This window comes from Leucoraja erinacea, chromosome 2 (genome assembly GCF_028641065.1).
Source record: "Leucoraja erinacea ecotype New England chromosome 2, Leri_hhj_1, whole genome shotgun sequence".
NCBI classification, from domain to species: Eukaryota; Metazoa; Chordata; class Chondrichthyes; order Rajiformes; family Rajidae; genus Leucoraja; species Leucoraja erinaceus.
This window is the reverse complement of record NC_073378.1, coordinates 58,085,719-58,097,882: the sequence shown is the minus strand read 5'-3', so window position 1 is coordinate 58,097,882 and position 12,164 is coordinate 58,085,719. Positions and strand designations below refer to the sequence as shown.

The 12,164-nt window shown below is 44.8% G+C and overlaps 1 non-coding gene across 1 annotated transcript; it reads left to right on the top strand.

Moving 5' to 3' along the window:
- The first annotated feature begins 10,013 nt into the window (after positions 1-10,013).
- LOC129716411 (U6 spliceosomal RNA) lies at positions 10,014-10,120 on the top strand. Its single transcript, XR_008726633.1, has one exon. It is a non-coding gene; the product is annotated as a U6 spliceosomal RNA (small nuclear RNA).
- Positions 10,121-12,164: the final 2,044 nt, after the last annotated feature.

Below are 12,164 nucleotides of genomic sequence, written 5' to 3'. Positions count from 1 at the left end.
CCTTTATGGTAGATTGGGCAGACGGAAGCCACTCCTCAGTAAAAGGCATATAACAGCCCACTTGGAGTTTGCCAAAAGTCATGAGAAACACGATTCTCAAGTCTGATGAAACCAAGATTGAACTCTTTGGTCTGAATGCCAAGCGTCACGTCTGGAGGAAACCAGGCACCGCTCATCACCTGCCCAATACCATACCTAAGGTGAAGCATGGTGCTGGCAGCATCATGCTGTGGGGATGTTTATTCAGCGGCAGGAACTGGGAGACTAGTCAGGATCGAGGGAAAGATGAACTGAGCAAGGTACCGAGAGATCCTTGATGAAAACCTGCTCCAGAGTGTTCTGGACCTCAGTCTGGGGCGGAGGTTCACCTTCCAACAGGACAATGACCCTAAGCACACAGCCAAGACAATGTAGGAGTGGCTTTGTGACAAGTCTATGAATGTCCTTGACTGGCACAGTCAGAGCCTGGACTTGAACCCGATCAAATATCTCTGGAGGGACTTGAAAATAGCCGTGCATCGACGCTCCACATCCAACCTGACAGAGCTTGAGAGGATCTGCAGAGAAGAATGGGAGAAATTACCCAAATACAGGTGTGCCAAGCTTGTAGCGTCATACGCAAGAAGACTTGAGGCTGTAATCGCTGCCAAAGGTGCCTCAACAAAGTACTGAGTAAAGGGTGTGAATACTTATGTAAATGTGATATTTCAGTTATTTCTTTTTAATTACTTTGCAAAAATGTCTAAACACCTGTTTTCACTTTTTTATTATGGGGTATTGTGCGTAGATTGATGATTAAAAAAGTGAATTTAATCCATTTTAGAATAAGACTGTAACGTAACAAAATGTGGAAAAAGTGAAGGGGTCTGAATACTTTCTGAATGCACTGTAGGTAGGTGACATTTCGGGTTGAGGCCCTTTCTCAGTCTGAAGGGTCCCGACCTGAAACGCCACCTATTCATGTTCTCCAGAGATGCTACCTGACCCGCACTTTGTGCCACACATTAGCTGATTCGCCCAGAACTTCTTCTACAGTACTCCCTCAGGATTGAGGATGTCTTGTGTCTATTCTAATACTATGGGTCCTGAGGCAGCTGATGGGCCATTCATTTATGGGATGTATAGACTGCCACAGGGAGGACCAAAAATGTGGGACACGGTTGGAAGGCTCCTTCTCTGTTTACGCATACAGAGTAAGTCAAAATGGTGCCAGAGTGTTCTGCATGCTGCTTCCAGAGGAGGATCTTCCAACATCCCATACAATCACTCTACTCTCTTAAATCTGCTTTTTTGGCTTCTGAAAGGTCCTTCCATCTGCTAGGGCACTGTTCGATTCACCTCTACCCTCTTGCAGATATTGGGCTTTGTCTCAGGAACTGGTGCAGTACAATGCTGAGAGCTATATTTGTACTCTGTATCTTTCCCGTTAGTCTACCTATTGTACTTGTGTATGGCTTGATAGCATTGATGTACAGCATTATCTGATTTGATGAACTTTTCACTGTACCTCGGCATACTTTGGCCCACAATGTCTGACAATAATAAACATCAACCTAAACCTAAACTGAAACCAAACCTGAGCTTTTGACGAATAGAACTGTCTCAAAACCATCTCAAATGCCCATTCTCCATTTTGAGTTGTCATGGCTCACGAATCAGAAAAACCCTGTGAAAATGTTATGGGCCTGTCCCATTCATATGACTTTTTTGGCGACTGCCAGCACCCGTCATTGGTCGTTACAAGTCGACAAAAATTTTCAACATGTTAAAAATCCAGCGGCGACCAGAACAAGGTACAACTCTTTGGGCTACTACTCACGACCATACAGGCTTCGTCCCTCGACATGTCACTGGGGTGTCGCCTGTATGGTTGTGAGTCGTCTCCTCAGTCACCCAAAGATCCATAACGTCTTTCTGGTTGTCACTGAATTTTCAACGTTGAAAATTTTCACTGACCTGCAAGACCTATGATGGGTGCCGGCAGTCGCCGAAAAAGTCGCGTAAGTGGAACAGGCCCTTTATGCATTTTCAAAGAATCTTTGTAATATCCTTTATCTGCATGGTCACTTCAGGGCGAGATGGAGATCAGAATAGTCTGGCTGTTTTGAGAGTCTAGTGCCCAACATGCAAACTACGTGACCATCAGAGATGACTTTAGATTTGTTTATTTGTTCCGAACAATTAAAGACATAAATAGGAATAAATAACAACAACAAAATCGAAGTAGTCAAACAATTGGGCATTCCAGGCAATATTTGCAAAGCAATGAAAAGCATAAAGCAAAATTTAAATGTCCAACACTTTTTCTTTACAAGCTCGAAAAGGAGTGAGAAGAATAACTTATTTAATCTCACCCCTTCTCCCTAAACCCTTCTTCCATATTTAATAATTAATAATTACTAATTAATTAATTAATAATAATACCCTAGACAATTTTTAGAGATGCATACAGACATATATATACATACAACTGATATACACATACAAGTAATATGTATGAAGTAACCAAAAAAACATAAATAAATAATAAATAAACATTAACCCCTGTTTGTCAACCATCCCCTTCATCCCTGTACCTTGTGAAAGTTTAGAGATACAGCGTGGAAACAGGCCCTTTGCCCCACCGGGTCCATGCCGACCTGCGTGTTCCCATACACTAACACCATCCTACACACTAGGGACAATTTACAATTTAGAGAAGCCAATTGACCTACAAATCTATATGTCTTTGGAATGTGGGAGGAAATGGAGCACCCAGAGAAACCCTTGTGGTCACAGGGAGAATGAATAAACTCTATACATGCAGCATCTGTAGTTAGGATCAAACCAGATGAATGAGTATAATTCAGGCCTCAATCCTGCCATCTGCCAGGATACTGTTCAATTCACTAAGGTGTCCCGACCCTAAAAACATCACTTATCCATGAGTCTGAAGAAGGATCTTGACCCAAAACATGGCCTATCTATTTTCTCTTGAGATGCTGCTTGACCCGCTGAGCTACTCCAGAACTTTGTGTCTTCTTAATCCTGCCAATTGATTTGGAGGGTTTTGCATAGACAGAGTTTGTTTACAGGTGCTTTGAGCTGACTACATTAGATTGTCATGTCCAAGAAGCATACAGGCGTACGGGGATTACCAGGATCTTTGTTAAAGTGCTGAGATTATGATCTTAAAACAAAGAACATGACAATACAGGAACAGGCCCCTTTGGCCCACAATGTCTGTGCCAGAAATGATGCCAAGTAAAACTAACCTCTCTGCCTGCACGTGATTCATATCCCTCCATTCCCTGCATCTGCATGTATCTAACCAAACGTCTCGTATCTGCCACTGTTATATCTGCCTCCACCAACAGCCCTGACAGCGCATACCCACCATTCTCTGTGGAAAAAACATGCCCCTCATATTGCCTTTAAACTTTGCCCCTCTCACCTTAAAGCAATGCCCTCAAGTCTTTGATATTTCCACTTTAGGAGTAAGATTCTGACTGTCTAAGCTATCCATTCCTCTCATTGATTAATATACTTTATAAGATAGCCCTCTGCCTCTGACACGCCAGAGAAAACAATCCAGGTTTGTTCAAACTTTCCTGATAGCTAATACTCTTTAGTCTAGACAACATTCTTCTAAACCTCCTGCATCTTCTCCAAAGTCTCCACATCCTTCCTGTAATGGGGTAACCAGTACTGTACACAATTATCATCATTTTGTTCACACAGTGAAAGATTGTACTAGTGTACTGAAGGCAATGATAAATTTCAACCTCGATATTTGTCTTCATTGAGAGATGAATCTCATTATGTGGAAATTAGTCTGTATTTTATCAAGGCTTGAATGTGAACATTTAGATGGCATAGTGCTGGAGAGGGTACAAAGGAGACCTACCAGGGAGTTTGCCTGGGGTTATGAACTTCTGTTGAGGTTAAGGGGGTCAATGACGCAGCCTTGCTTGAGACTAGAACTGCAGGATTTGTTTTGCCTTATCACAGCTGAATAAAATGAGAGGACATAAATTTAAGGTAAGAGATATAGAGTGGATCTGAGAGGAATCATTCTCACACAAGGAGTGTTGAGTAAGCAGCACAGTGGTGCAGCGGTAAAGTTGCTGCCTTACAGCACCAGAGGCCTGGATTCAACCCTGACTACGGGTGCTGTCTGTATGGAGTTTGTACGATTGCCCTGTGACCATGTGGGTTTTCGCCAGGTCCTCTGGTTACCTCCCACACTACAAAGATGTACAGGTTTGTAGATTAATTGGCTTTTGTAAAACAAAATTGTTAATTGTCCCTAGAGTGTAGGATATTGGTAGTATACGATGTGATCCCTAGTCGTCATGGACATGGTGGGCTGCAGGGCTTGTTTCCATGCTCTATCTCTACAGGTTAAGGGGTATCTGGAATGCACTGCTAGAGAGATCTATGTATTCAGATTTGCTAGCAGTACTAAAGTGGTGTCAGGATGTGCACTTGAACTGAAGGCTGAAAAAGGGTCCCGACTCAAAATTTCGATTATGCATGTTTTTTAGAACATTTTGGCTTTTTGTTGTAAAGAGGCATCCACGGTTACTTGTGTGAACAAGAACATTCCTTGGAGCGCCAGAGTATGAGAGTGATCTTATGTGAATAAGATGATGAGCCATAGATAGGGTAAATATAGTTTTTTAACCAGAGTAAATGAATCAAGAACCAGAGGACATATGCTTAAGGTGAGGGGGGATAATTTAATAGGAATCTGAGGGGCAACTTTGTTACACAAAGGGTGGTAGCTATATGGAACAATCTGCCAGCGGAGATAGTTGAGGCAGATAGTATTGTGATGTTTAAAATGCATTTGGACAGGTACATGGATAGGATAGGTTTAGAGGGATATGGGCCAAATGCAGGCGGGTGAGACTAGGGGGCACATTGGTCGGCATAGGCAAGTTGGGCCAAAGATCCTGTTTCCACTCTATATGATGCTATGACTCTATGATATGAAGCCCTGGTTCATTATGTCATCTCAATACAATCCAGTTTGCACATAAGCATTGATTCCAGCAAGGTGTTGGGTCAGAAAGGCCTGGGAATGATGTGAATCGGCAGGTGGTGGGACATCTGAACAAAGGTCAGCTGTTGACAATTGGTAGTGATGTGGCCAGCAGTTGGCAGTTGAACAGGTCAGTTTATTGTCACGTGTACCAATTAAGGTACAGTGAAATTTGAGTTACCATACAGCCATACTAAGTGAAAAGCAACAAGACACACAACCACATAAAAGTCAACATAATCATCCATCACAGTGGATTCCACATTCCTCACTGTGATGGAAGGCAATAAAGTTCAATCTTCTTCCTCTTTGTTCTCCCGTGGTCGGGGCAGTCGAACCATCCGCAGTTGGGGCGATCAAAGACCCAGCAGCTGATGATCGAAGCCCCCGTTGGGGTGATCGAAACTCCCACGTCGGGGCAGTTGAAACTCTCTCTGTGGCATGGAGCTCCCGAGTAGGCCTCTTCTTACCCAGAGACCGCGGGCTTCACAATGTTAAAGTCCAGCAGGCTCCCGCGGCTTGGCGCGCTGGGTCGGTCTCCTGGAAAGGCCGCCAACTCCACGATATTAGGTCGCAGTGGGGATGAAGATACCATATGGGAAACAGTCGCATCTCTGTCGAGGTAAGAGATTGAAAAAAGGTTTCATCCAACCCCCCCCCCCCCCACCTCCGACATAAAACAATCCAAGGAACACCAAAATATACTTTTTAACACGTACTAAAAATAACAAAAAGAAGAAAGGACAGACAGACTGTTAGCGAGGTAGCCACTTCTGGTGGCGCCACCCGGTGTAGTTGATGTCTATGATTAGAGGGCAGAGGGAGATCAGTGAGTAAACTCTTGATGGGCTTGGCGGTTGTGTCAAGAAATTAGATGTCTTAGTGAAGTTTTCGGAGAGGGTGATCAGTGCCTGGATGTAGGGCTAGGATCAGGTCATGAATATGAGTGGGTTGTGAGATTGGCGTTGATTCGTTGGTGCAGGTTCACAACCTTTTATCCGAAATTCCGAAAACCGAAAACCTCCGAAAACCGAACATTTTTTCCAGGATGCCGTCTGCACACCAAAGCTCGCATTTGGCGCCAAACTTGACCCAAAACGACCCACGGTCAACCCAGGTCTGTACTACTGTAGCTACTGTAGCTACTTAAACATCAGTAAATCATTGCTTAAATGTTAGTCAGTTAACTTGGAGGTCTTTTATGTGGTGGGTGGAGAGGGGGGAGAGGGGGAAACTTTAATTCTTAGTCCCCTACCTGGTCGGAGAGGCAGCATCCGGAGGAGGCGCTGTCCTGAACGGCTGCCTGTCCTGCAGCTGTCCGTTTTTTTCCCTTATTTTTTTATTATTTTTAGTACGTTAAGTGTACAGTCAGGGGGTCTAATCTTTTTATGTATGGGGGGTGGTGGGGGGGAAGGGGGGAAACTGCTTTTCCAAGTCCCTACCTGGTCGGAGGGGTTGCCTTCCTCCGAGCAGCGTCTTCGACCTGTCCTCGCGGCCTACCAGTGGGTCCTGGAGCGACGTTTTCCTGAGGGGCCCTGCCCAGAACATCGGCTTTGGCGGCGGCGCGGCGCTGGAGCGCTGTCGCGGAGCGGGCGATGCCTTTCCTGGGTTGCCGCACTGGGACTCCAGTATGCTGGGACCGCCGAGGAAAACATCGTGGAGCCGCGGTTCTGTGGAGCGGCCAGCTGCGACGGTGAACTTACATCTCGCCGAGATCACCAGTGTGCGGAGCTCCGTCTGGCGCGGTCTGTTTGGCTTGGAAGCCACCGGCTCCGGTGGGAAGGCGGCCGTTCCTGGCACCCCAAGCCACTGGGGGTTCTCCCGACGCCGGAATACCATCACCCGGCGAGAACATCGGGCGCCGTGGCGGCGACTGTGGAGGCCTCAATAGGCCCGACTTTGGGTGGACAAGAGGATGGGGACTGGACTTTGTGCCTTCCCCCACAGTGGGAATCACTGTGGGGGGATGTTTTATGTTTGGTGTTGAATTTCTTCATGAATACTATGTTGTATTTTTATTAGTGTGCTGCAAGGACATCTGAATTTCCCCTGAATAAGGGGATTAATAAAGTCTAATCTAATCTAGCTGCTTCTTCGCCCCATCCTCGCGGCCTGCCATTGAAAATGGAGCGGCGTTTCCTGTCAGCGGGGAGCAGGCGATGCTTTACTGGGTTGCAGTGCGGTAAGCTCCGGAGCGCTGTGGCCGCCGACTCCCAACATCGCGGAGCTGGGGCTGCGGGCATCCGGCCGCGGGCGGCGCTGGATTTAGAGCACCGCGGAGCCAGGGATCGAGTTCGCCGGGGTCGGAGCTCCAACCAGCGCGGCCTGAGGGCTACGAGTGCCCCGGTCTCCGGTCTCCGGGGAGGAGGCAGCCACTCCAGACTTTCCAAGCCGCTGAGGAATTATTTCACCCGACGCTGGAGCTCCATCTTTCACGGCAAGAGGGCCCTGAAAATCATCGGACTGGCTACTGAATGTAAGTATATTTTCATGTGTTTAGCTTAGTTTGAGCCAGTTTATGTTTAAGGTTTTACTTAATGTTTTATCTTTTTTTTTAAATTATTTATTCGGGGGATTCAAGAATCCCCGAGCTAGGCCATCTAAGGCCATGTAGCCCCGCTAGGGTGACAAGAGAGCGCTACCTCCCTCACCCGGGATGGAGGCGCAAACTTGCGACCTTGCGGCCACAAGCCGAGCACTCTACCACTGAGCCACCCGATCTCCTGTAATGTTTTATCTAAAAAACATTAACATCTACGCTAAAAATCTTCCATTCCGAAATCCGAAAAAATCCGAAATCCGAAAAGTGTCTGGTCCCAAGGTTTTCGGATAAAAGGTTGTGAACCTGTACCATGGTGGGGGGTAGGTTGTGTTTCTCAGAGGATGAAAGGAGCATTGATGGGTAAATAAGAACACCAGAAATAGGAAGAGCACAGCGACATAGCGGCACAGCAATAAAGTTGCTGCCTTCCAGAACCAGAGGTCTGGGTTCAATCCTGACAATGGGTGCTGTCTGTACAGAGCTTGTACATTCTCCCTGTGACGTTGTGGATTTCCTCCGGGGGCTCTGGCTACCTCCCACATTCCAAAGACATGCAGGTTTGTAGGCTAATTGGTTTCTGTAATTTGTCCCTCGTGTGTAGGAAGTAACTAGTGTACGGGTGATCATTGGTCAGTATGGACTAGGTGGGCAGAAGGACCTGTTCCCACGCTGGTTCCTCTTTCTTCTTTATGGCCTGGCCTAAAGTGTGACAGGTTCTTGTTTGCTTTGAGCTTGCACTGCTATTCAGTAAGATGTGGTTGTGCTGATCTAGGCTTCAGCTCAATTTCCTTCCCCATCTCCACTCTATAAACCATATGTCTATTACTCAGCTTCCACTGCTCTCGTTTCTCCTCTGTGCAGCACTGAAAAAGGCTACATTATTCGACTGAGCTTCTAGATCACCACTTTTTTTTATCAAAGATCATTTCCTTGTCAACTGAGACAAGATGACACAGTTACCAAAATAAGCAAATATACTATAAAAATAAAAATATATATTCTGCACGATTGCATATTTTTTCCCATTTATGCAATAATTGCATAAAGTATGTAGCGAGTATTATATCTATGCAAGGTCACTGGTAGTCTATAAACAATATGATTCTTTTACCGATTTGTACAATATTGACCATTCATTACGGTACATTATAAACAACGTGAAGGGTTGATAACCTTAAACATTCAATTTCAAAGAACAGACGCTAAATTAAGTAGTGGTTGCTTCAAGGCTGAGGGCCAGAAGATAATTGGGCATGTTATCAGCACTTGTTTTAGATAGTTTTGCTGCCATCTGTTCAGCTACTATGTAAAACTGCCGAGGTTTTGAATCAAACTCACTTCTTGTACAGCTCAATCTGCAATGATCAAATGCTGTGAAACTGAATTGACTAAGTGACCTTCAAATGTAGAATGGAATGGAATGCATGGGGACATTAAGAGAATCAGCAATGTTTAAGTTATTTTGCATACGTTTAACTTGTAGTCTGCAGTGTTCTGCATCAGCTTTGGAAAGATTTAGATAAAAATCCATAAATAATAACACATAATGTGAATTCAAATCTAGGTCATTAAAACAGAGTGAATGGAAGCTAACCAGCTCCTTCTTAACACTATCTTTCCACAGAGTGACTTTCTCTCCTTCTCTTGCTATTTTATTACCACTACTCAATGCAACGTGTGAGCTCATCCCACGATAAGTTTTGACATCTGGTTAGTTTTCTTCGCCACACTTAGAGAGCAGTTGATTATATCCCCTTTGTTTAAACACATTATTCCCTTTGTTCATATTCTCATTCTTCCCTCACATCCTTGCACTTTCCCACATTATCACATCGGTAAATGGTCAAATTCATCGAGAGGGTAGTTTTCAATGTGGTTTGCTTGCTGTTTGGTGGTTCCAAATTTGTTTCCGTGCAGATGTTTTTGAGCATCAGGTCATTCAAGGTTTCTTTTATATGTCAGCATTTACTTGTCCTGTGCATGCTGACTGTATACACAATGACCATTAAGATACTGTATTAATGATTTGGATGAGGGAATTGAAGGCTTTCTGGCTAAGTTTGCAGATGATACGAAGATGGGTGGAGGGGCTGGTGTGTAGAGAAAGCATGGACTCTGCACACGGACTTGGACTTGGTTGGGAGAGTGGGCTGAGAAGTGGCAGATGGAATACAGCATAGCAAAGTGTGGAGTCATGCATTTTGGTAGCAGGAATAAAGGTGTATACTATTTTCTAAATTTGGAGAGAATCCAGGAATCAGAAGTGCAAATGGACTGGGGAGTGCGGGTGCAGGATTCCCAAAAAGTTATTTTGCAAGTTAAATCAGTAGTAAGGAAGGCAAATGCCTTCTTTCGAGAGGGCTAGAATACAAAAACAAGTATGCAGTGCTGAGGCATTATAAGGCTTAATCTGAGGAAGGATGTGCTGGCGTTGGAGAGTGCCCAGTGCTCGCTTCGGCAGCACATATACTAAAGTTGGAACGATACAGAGAAGATTGGCATGGCCCCTGTGCAAGGATGACACGCAAACTCGTGAAGTGTTCCATATTTTTTTTTAAAAAAGAAAAGAAAAAGGAAAGGGCCCAGACGAGGTTTACGAGAATGATCCCAGATGACATTGTCTAGATGGAATTTAGCAAGGCCTTTGATGGGTTCTCACATAGTAGACTAATCTGGAATGTTAACTCACATGAAATCCAAGATGAGCTGGCTAATTTGGTTCAAAATTGGCTTGGAGGAAGGAGTCAAAATGTAGTAGTGTAAGGTTGTTTTTCTGATTGGAGACCTGTGACCAGTGGTATGCCACAGGAGTAGGTGCTGTGTCTACTATTGTTATTTATATTAACTTTTTCAGTCAGAGAGGATAGTCCATATCTGGGCAGCTGCACAATTACAACTTTCATGAAACAATTGAACTGATATATGAACAGGAACATTTTAGAGGGATATGGGCCAACTGGAGGCAAATTAGTTTTGCCCAGAATGCCAACTTGGTCATAATTAATCAGTCTGGATCTGAACTAGTAGGTGCCAAATAGCACTCATATCACAACGCCCATTTTTGTAAAGGGAGAGTCAAATCACATCCCCTTAGGATCCAATGACATTGATGTCACTGAATCTCTTAGCATTAACACTCTAGGTCATGCGATCTCTGGTATATAATCCCTGTCAGTGAGAACAGTTTCTCTCAATCTATCCTGTGCAGATTAGTCATGATTTTAAATGCCTCTATCAGATTCTTCTCAACCTGCAGTTTAGGTCTTGTATGTTGTTAAATTAATTTCTCAGCCTGTTCTGTAACTTTCAATGATTTATGCATATATATTCTCAGAGTTTTGATCTTGCAGCATTTTAGTGGGTCCTCCGGTTTTCATTATCTAATTCTTATCTGGTGAAATGTTACACTTCAAATGTTCCCGTGCTAAGTTTCATCAGCCATGTGTCTGTCTTTTCTGCCAGTCAGTCAATATATTTTTTATGTCTACCACCATTCCCTTGTTGGTTCCTTCTGCTTCTATGGCGGCACGGTGACACAGCGGTAGAGTTGCTGCCTGACAGCGCCAGAGACCCGGGTTTGATCCTGACTACGGTTGCTGTCTGTACTTAAGTACTGTCGCTATATTTAAGAGGGAGTTAGATGTGGCCCTTGTGGCTAAGGGGATCAGGGGGTATGGAGAGAAGGCAGGTACGGGATACTGAGTTGGATGATCAGCCATGATCATATTGAATGGCGGTGCAGGCTCGAAGGGCCGAATGGCCTACTCCTGCACCTAATTTCTATGTCTCTATGTTTCTATGTACGGAGTTTGTACGTTCTCCCTCTGACCGCGTGAGGTTTTCTCCCAAAATCCAAAGACCTACTGGTTAAAGCACACGGCATTGGGGGTTCAGTATTGATGTGGATAGAGAACTGGCTGGCAAACAGGAAGCAAAGAGTAGGAGTAAACGGGTCCTTTTCACAATGGCAGGCAGTGACTAGTGGGGTACCGCAAGGCTCAGTGCTGGGACCCCAGCTATTTACAATATATATTAATGATCTGGATGAGGGAATTGAAGGGAATATCTCCAAGTTTGCGGATGACACTAAGCTGGGGGGCAGTGTTAGCTGTGACGAGGATGCTAGGAGACTGCAAGGTGACTTGGATAGGCTGGGTGAGTGGGCAAATGTTTGGCAGATGCAGTATAATGTGGATAAATGTGAGGTTATCCATTTTGGTGGCAAAAACGGGAAAGCAGACTATTATCTAAATGGTGGCCGATTGGGAAAGGGGGAGATGCAGCGAGACCTGGGTGTCATGGTACACCAGTCATTGAAGGTAGGCATGCAGGTGCAGCAGGCAGTAAAGAAAGCGAATGGTATGTTAGCTTTCATTGCAAAAGGATTTGAGTATGGGAGCAGGGAGGTTCTACTGCAGTTGTACAGGGTCTTGGTGAGACCACACCTGGAGTATTACGTACAGTTTTGGTCTCCAAATCTGAGGAAGGACATTATTGCCATAGAGGGAGTGCAGAGAAGGTTCACCAGACTGATTCCTGGGATGTCAGGACTGTCTTATGAAGAAAGACTGGATAGACTTGGTTTATACTCTCTAG